At 51.6% G+C, this 7,073-nt stretch overlaps 1 long non-coding RNA gene across 1 annotated transcript; it reads left to right on the top strand.

Moving 5' to 3' along the window:
• The first annotated feature begins 1,175 nt into the window (after positions 1-1,175).
• LOC112959619 lies at positions 1,176-3,089 on the top strand. Its single transcript, XR_003251641.1, has 3 exons — positions 1,176-1,444; positions 1,834-2,117; positions 2,612-3,089. It is a non-coding gene; the product is annotated as an uncharacterized LOC112959619 (long non-coding RNA).
• The last annotated feature ends 3,984 nt before the right edge of the window (positions 3,090-7,073 follow it).

Below are 7,073 nucleotides of genomic sequence, written 5' to 3' on the forward strand. Positions count from 1 at the left end.
TCCTAAAAACAGGAGAAAAAAAAATGCCTTCACCAAAATTAATACCAATATTAATAAAACATCTCTTTTTACCAGTCCAGGGTGGTAGTTTGTGCCTGAAATGCTTTATTTGTTCCAAAGAGGTGAAGATTTTCCTTGGGATTATTTGGGGAGGATGTTTTAGTTAGAAGACAGAGGGAGGGAAAAGAGGGGGGGAAAAAAAAAGAAAAAAAAAAAGCCAATCATAGAACAGGGGAAAAAAAAAMCGCTCCAGTAACTGAAGCTGCAAATGCAAATAGTCCGAATCATTGCAACCAAAAACAGGGACAAATGAGCTCACGCTGAATGGCAGGGCTCTGCTGAAGATCCAGGAGGAGGAATCAGCTCCTTGGATTCCACCACCTAGTGCTCCAAACATTTTTTTTTTGGGGGGGGGGGTGCTTATGCGTTTTATTTGGAGCCGCGGCTGCACAACCCAGTCGAGCCAACGGCCGCTTGTGGGCATCGTTTTATTTTTTTTAAATTACTACTTTTCCCCCCTCACCTCTGCACGGCGGAGCTGCTTTTCTGCGTGCGCGCTCTCTCCTTTTTTTTTTTTTCCCTTTCCCTTTGTGAGGATTATAAATAAATAAATAACCGGAGCTTCTCGCGGCTGCTCAGCGCGGCGGCGCCTTCCAGAAGTTTCCACAGCGGGAGGAAACGGCGCGAACGGCGGGCGGGGGGAGGGGCGCGGGGAGCGGCCGTTGCGGCGCCTTTGCCGCAGCGCAGGCGGGGCCGCCGCCGCCGGGGAGGACGATGAAGGCGGCTCTTCCTCCCCGCCGAGGTTCCTCTCCGCGCTTTTTCCCTTCTCCGCCCCGGCCCTTTCCAGCTCCCCCTCTCCGCCGTTGGGTTCCCTCATCCTCGCAGAGGAGAGGGGGTGCTGGGAGGTGTTTGTAACGCTCCCCTCCTTCCCCCGCTTCCCCCCCACCCCTTCCTTTTTCTAAATAAATTAAAAGCAGAAATGGCTCCTGATGGAGATGGATGAGGCTGGGCTGGCAGCGATGGGCATCGTGGCAGGAGTGACCTTTCCCAGGCGCGGGGAGGGAGCACCCCCGCCTCCTTTCCGYGCTCCTGCTTTGGATTCATTTTAGATTCATTTTAAATAGTAGCATTATTTTTCATCTTCCCTCAAAGAACAGCTCACTTCTTTTAATATTTTTATTTGTTATTACCCCCCCTTTTAGTAGCTTGTGGATTGAAGCTTCTTATTTATTTTTTTTTATATTGTGTGTGTGTGTGTTTTGAATTGCGTCTTAAAAATTGCCCAGCTGGAGACAAGCCTTGATTAGCGCTGGAACAATAGCTCCATTTTTATTAATAAGGGGAAGGATTTACAATCCTCCGGCACCTTCCTTGGAAGGTTTTCAAAAGCCTTTATGCAAGGCAGGCACAAATTTAAGCTTTCGCAGCCCTGCCTGCAAGGCGGGTAAGTGATTTTATTATTTTTTTTTCCACGGTGCCACTGAAAGGAAAAATAAAAATCACATCCAGCTCGGAGTCGGTGGGCAGCCCTCTCTTTTTCAAGTGCTGGAGATAAAAATGCCAGAGCTGGTGGCTTTTAAGGCTGCAAAGGGCTGTGTGCAAGGGGGAAAGAGGTCAGTAAAGRGGACTGACTGAAAGCAGTAACCTAAATCTGTGCAGTTTTCACTGCAGATACAATATTTTTTATTCTGTCCTGGGAACTGGGCTGTTATTTCTTAACCTGCTGTGGGCAGGTGTCTYGTTTCTCCTGCTAGTGTGAAGACGGGTGTGTGTGGGGGGAATAAACATTGCTTATTTATTTATTCATTCTTTTTTTTCTTTCCTTTTTTGCAGTCCCCGGGTGACCTCGTTCAGCGCTGGCTCTGCTGTGCTTTGGCCGTGGTGTTGTGTTAATGCTGCTAGCGCTCACGTGCCGGCCAGCTCCACCTGGCTCGCAGGACGGCTGAGCCTACAACCCCCAGTTTATTTGTTTATTTTCAAATGCATCTCTTTGCTGCAAAATGCAGGGGAAATTTCCAATATTTCAAACTGTCATCTTTATCTGATTGTTTTTTTCCCTCCTTCCAAGGGAAATGCAGGATTGTTTGTGCAGCCCCCACTCAGCAGCAGATACCTTTGTAAGTACTGTAAAAGTGCTGTGATCCGAAGCCGTGTGGGCAGCTGGCTCGGGCTGCACGGGTCTGGTTGTGTCAGCATGTGTTGTACACGGGCCACAGAAACCCACAACGTTTCTGTGGTTACTTCTGTGTGGATAATACGAGTAGGTCCCAGGGCTTCCCCTTCCCAGCCTTCAGCATTAACAAAAGAACAGCCTGGTGCTTCTGAGGGTGTGTGGGGGGGAAAAGCTGCGTTGTAGCCTTAAAAAAAAAGAAAAAGAAGAAAAAAAAAAACCCAAAGTGCTGTGCATTAGTCAGTTTTGAAGGCAGTGTTTGCCAGTCCTGCCTGCACAGTGCATGCGCGCGTAAGACATTAACCATTAGCTTTATTTGCGAAGCTGGGTAATGTGTTCTGGTCGCTGCTCTTTGGAGYCCTGCTGCCAGAGCTGATCCTGCGTGGGTGGAAGGGCGGCCAGGCAGCTCTTCATTTACCTCTGTGCTTTTCCTTTTCTCAGTGCCCGTGTCCTTGCCAGGCGTGGACACATGGGGACCGTAGCAACAAAAAGGAAGAACCGATCAGCTGATTTCGWCGGTCAGTTGCACCTTGAAAGAAGAAGTCCTGGTGCCCTTTGTTCTTCTCGCCTGTGCCAGCTTTTGCTCCGAGCCCGACTGGCTGTTTCTTGTGGGAATGCTGAGCTGGAGCCTGTGGGATGCTAAAACAACCTGGTTTTCAACCCTTCAGGTTGTGTTTCCTTCCCTGTGGCCRTGTGATGGAGCTGTACAATTAAACTGGTGTGGCAAAGGGCAGCTGCCTCCCCCAAAAAAGCCTTCCACAGTTGTGCATGCTCCCCAACTGCTGCCTAGGCAGAAACATCCAGTGAAGTCGTCAGCGTTGTGCCGCTGTGCGGCACGTTTAGGCACACGCGCGCGCGAGAGTGAGAACGGGGCCCCTTTCCCTGCAGGTGAACGGAGCTGCATGCAATAGTGCACCCGTATGCAATAACCCCACGTTTGGCGACAAACTAAATGATGCCCACGAACACCGGAATCCCAACGAACATTTATTTGTTTATTGCTCACTTGCTCCTGCAAGATGCTGTTCCTTTCCCCCGCATCCCTCCAGCCTGTGCTCCTTTGCCAGGCACCCGCGAAACGCTTCCTTATTGAGTGCAATTCCCTTTGCTGTGATGCAAAGATGGCAATAAAAAGCACCTGGTCCCGGGCTCGCCGAGGTCTCAATCCGCGTTCAATGAGGATGTTGGCATCGGTGCTGCGTGGATGCCCCCGGCTGACCTGCTGAGGGGCCCTGGCCCAGCGAGCTGGAGCAACATCTTGTAAGAAACACAGCGATTTTATTGCCAGCAAGGCGGGCTCTTTGCAGCAGTGATCAGTACAGCAGTACAGCGGCTTGATGCTTTTCTAGCCAAGCTTCACTATGGGTGAGCGTGAGGGGTCCAGGCCGGGTTTCCCGCAGCTATAGAGTGAGGGGAAATGGGGTGCGGTGTAGGTGGAGCTTGCCAATAGCCTGGTGTGCCCAAGCTCTCATCTGCACTCGAATTAAAGCAGCGTGGACAGAGAAATTAATTGTAGTCTCATGTTAGGGATCTATTTGTTTTGAGATAAGTCTCGTGTCCCTCAGGGGCCTTTGCTGGCACTCGGGCACCGTGGGCCAGCAAAACTGGCTGTTTGGGATGTTTCCAGTTTGGCAGGCTCTGTGGGACTCGCTCTTTGGCAGTTTGGGGCAAACGAGCAAGAATTACCTTGTGACCGCTGAACTTTTCCCACCTCGTGCTTTGGACTGAACAGTTGTTAGAACTATATCCATGAGGTTTCCAAGCTAAACAAAATCTGAAATTCTGGTGCCAAAAAGCAGGTCAGTGATAGAAACCCCTGCTCATCCCCCAAAAGATGGGAAACCACAGGTCCTCGAGCTTTCCTCTTATCCCAAAGAGGTAAAAAAGCATAAAACAGCCTCAGAGTCTGCCAAGCTGGTGGCTGGGTGACATGAGAGCCAGAGCTYGGTGAGGAGCTTTTCTCCTGTGTCACTGGAGAGGTTTTCAGGTGTGTGTCAGTCTCCGCGCACAAGTATTTTATGTAAATAATACACAAATAGGTTCAGGATAAAGTAGATTGCAGGGGTTTCTTGGCTGTGCAGTGGAAACTGCCTGCAAACCAGCTGGCCACAGCAGCCGTATTCTGTGGCCATGCAGATCCTCGGAACCATGTGATATGAAAAACAACATAGAGCATTCCCATAGCTTCGCTGGGAAAAGCATCTGAAGCTAAATCGCTCAGTTCTGGGAATAACCATTTCTAGGTGGTGAAGGGGATCTTCTCAACAGGGGCTATCTCATCTGGAAGATTTGGAGCACTTACCCTCAAAAGGAATAAACCCAAATCAATAGCTTTATTAATTCAAAATTTTTTTTTTCCTAATCTCTGTGTTGTTTAGGATGCCGGTCCAGGCTTCGTGTTCGAAGGGGTATCAGTGTAATTGCTGCTAACAGCTGATGTCCTCTGTCTTGGCAACACATGAGCCCAAATATCAAACTGCAGCAGTTCCTTCTGGGGGAGGAAAAAAAAAAAAAAAGACAAGATCTGCTGCATAAAATGTAATGGGTAAGCAATAAAATTAGTCCAGTAATTCAGGCTAGCTTAGAAATCAGTTAAAAGCCGCGCTGGCAATGCGATATTCAACTGCCATGTTAATAAATACAGTCAGTGAGCAGGAAAGGCACGTAAATGAATTTTATGTGGGCAAGACAGTGGATAGAGCTGGGAGGCTCAAACAAAGAAAAGCTCTGAGGGTTTCTGGCGATGCTCGAGAGCTCRTGTCCGGGTGATACACTGCTCTTTTTTTTTTTTTCCCATAAAAACACGGAGAAAGCTGGATGCCTTCCGGATGCTGGTGGGGATAATTATCGTGCACCCCTAATGCGGCTGCTCTTGTGTCTCAAGCGCCCGAGTCAACATCTCAGGCTACGGGGAAAGGCAAAACGGCTCCTTTCTGCCCGTTGCCTGCGGCATTGCCGCGAGCCCAAAATGCAGAGCAATAGGAAGTTACAGCCTTGGCAAACGCCRCTCTGGCTGCTCTCCTTGTTTGGTATCTCCGGTTGTTTTAAAGATGTCTCAGCGGCGCGTGGCTCCGAGCTCGCCTGGCTGCCTCGGGGTTGTGCATGAACTTGCCTTTGGGAGCGTTGTCAGCTCGCGCTCTTCCTCCATCCTGCGCTCCTCTTCCTCTGTCTCTCCCCCTGGATGGGAGACTCGCTCTGGCTGTTCCCTTTGCTCTTTGCGCTGACCCCAAGGATGTTTTCTGATTCTCCATCCCTTTTTCTCCTTCAAACTGGCGAGCTGCTAACTTTATTAGCTCCTTATAGGGCAGCACTGTTTTCTCACGCCTTTAATGGCTCGCTTTTGATCTTTCCTGCTCTTGCTTTGCTGCTTTCCATGCTGAACCGTGGGTGTTCAAGCTGGGATGGGTTTATCACCTTCTYCCCCGTAATACAGAGCCTGTTGTTTTAATCCTTTCGGAGCACTGATATGAAATGTGTACAGCTGCTTTAACCTGGCCTGCAGAGAAACTGGGAGCAGTTTCCCCCCACGTGAGAGTCCCAAAAGTCTGGGACGGTCCAGCGCTCGGTTCGGCGCTGAGGCCTGCGCTCCGCCTGCCGCTGTTGCAGCCAGCGGTGGTGCACGTGGAGCCTGTCAGGCGGTCATTACAATCGTTTCTTTTGTCGGCACACTCGTTGACYTTGTCCGCGACAGATTCTGCTCCGCGGACGTTCCTCCCAGCCGCTGGGCTCGGGACAACTGTGACCCTGCCTAAGGTTTCTTGGAAGGACTCGGCAAGCTGGAGGCCGTGTGGTGTTTTTCCCGTGTCCCTTGTTAGGTTATGGTTAGAAACGCTGTGGAGGCCAACCTGCCCGCCCGCAGAGGGGGAACGCTGGCGTGGGCTTCAGGAGAGCCGCTGCATGCGGGGATTGGGGTGCTGGGTGTCTGTCCTCCGCTCTTGGAGCGTGTTGGCAGCAAGTCTGCTTGCGTACAAGTGGCTTAGTCACTTGCTTTAAATAACAGATGTGTGCACCTTTTGTTTTTAATCAATAGGTCTCATAATTCAGCAGTGCGGCCCCACACCTGCCATCCCTGGGAAACTGAGGCACGGGGCGCAGAGGAATCGCCTCGCAGCCACTCGGGCAGGGCAGAGCGGGGGATTAAGGCCTGGGTCTCAAGGCCGGGGCTGACGTGCGTCAGAGCTGATTATTCGAGAGATTTGCACGCGCCTTGTGATGGTTTCTCGATAGCTGCAGAGATGGACCCGTTGGCGACATGTCGAAACCACGCTGGGCAASGTCCTGCTGAACTGGATGGTGGGAACACGTTGCAAGGAAATAAGCTGTCACCGTGGAGATAATTTGGGCATTTTCGTACTTTTTAAAAATACCCATTTATGTTCCTTAAAATTGTTGCCTGCCACATTTTGTTTCCACGTTTTGCTTTCTTTACATAGAACAAATGGAGGCCTCAAAGCAGGAGAGGTCTGAGTTTCAGTGCCGTGGTATCGCCCCAGCTTAGAAAGCGGCTGGTCYGGCCAGGGCGCTGGAGCGACGGGACAGCAGCCTGGGTGAAGTACCCAAATTGCCCAAAACCTGCTTTTCCTACCCTAAATCTCTGGGGTGATTTGCCCGAGAGCCAGCACCGTTCTCGGAGCGCTGGGGCCGGCGGTTGTATCGCCGTGACCTTTGGAGCCATGAAAGGGAGCTCGGGGCGCCGCCCCGGGCCCTCGCGGCCCTTGAAGTTCGTGTTTCCCCGTGTCCTCCCGTGTCCCCGCGGGGACCCTGCGGGTGCCGGGGCGTCCCCACGGCAGCCCCCGCGTGCCGCGCTGTTGCCTCCCGCGCAGGCGCGGTGGGGCCGCGCGCGGGGCGCGTGTGTCGGGTTGTGCGTCGGGCTGTTGTTTGTGTGTGCGCGTGTGTGTGTGTG

The sequence above is a fragment of the Nothoprocta perdicaria genome, unplaced genomic scaffold, assembly GCF_003342845.1.
Source record: "Nothoprocta perdicaria isolate Ctin4 unplaced genomic scaffold, notPer1 scaffold_117, whole genome shotgun sequence".
Classification (NCBI taxonomy): domain Eukaryota; kingdom Metazoa; phylum Chordata; class Aves; order Tinamiformes; family Tinamidae; genus Nothoprocta; species Nothoprocta perdicaria.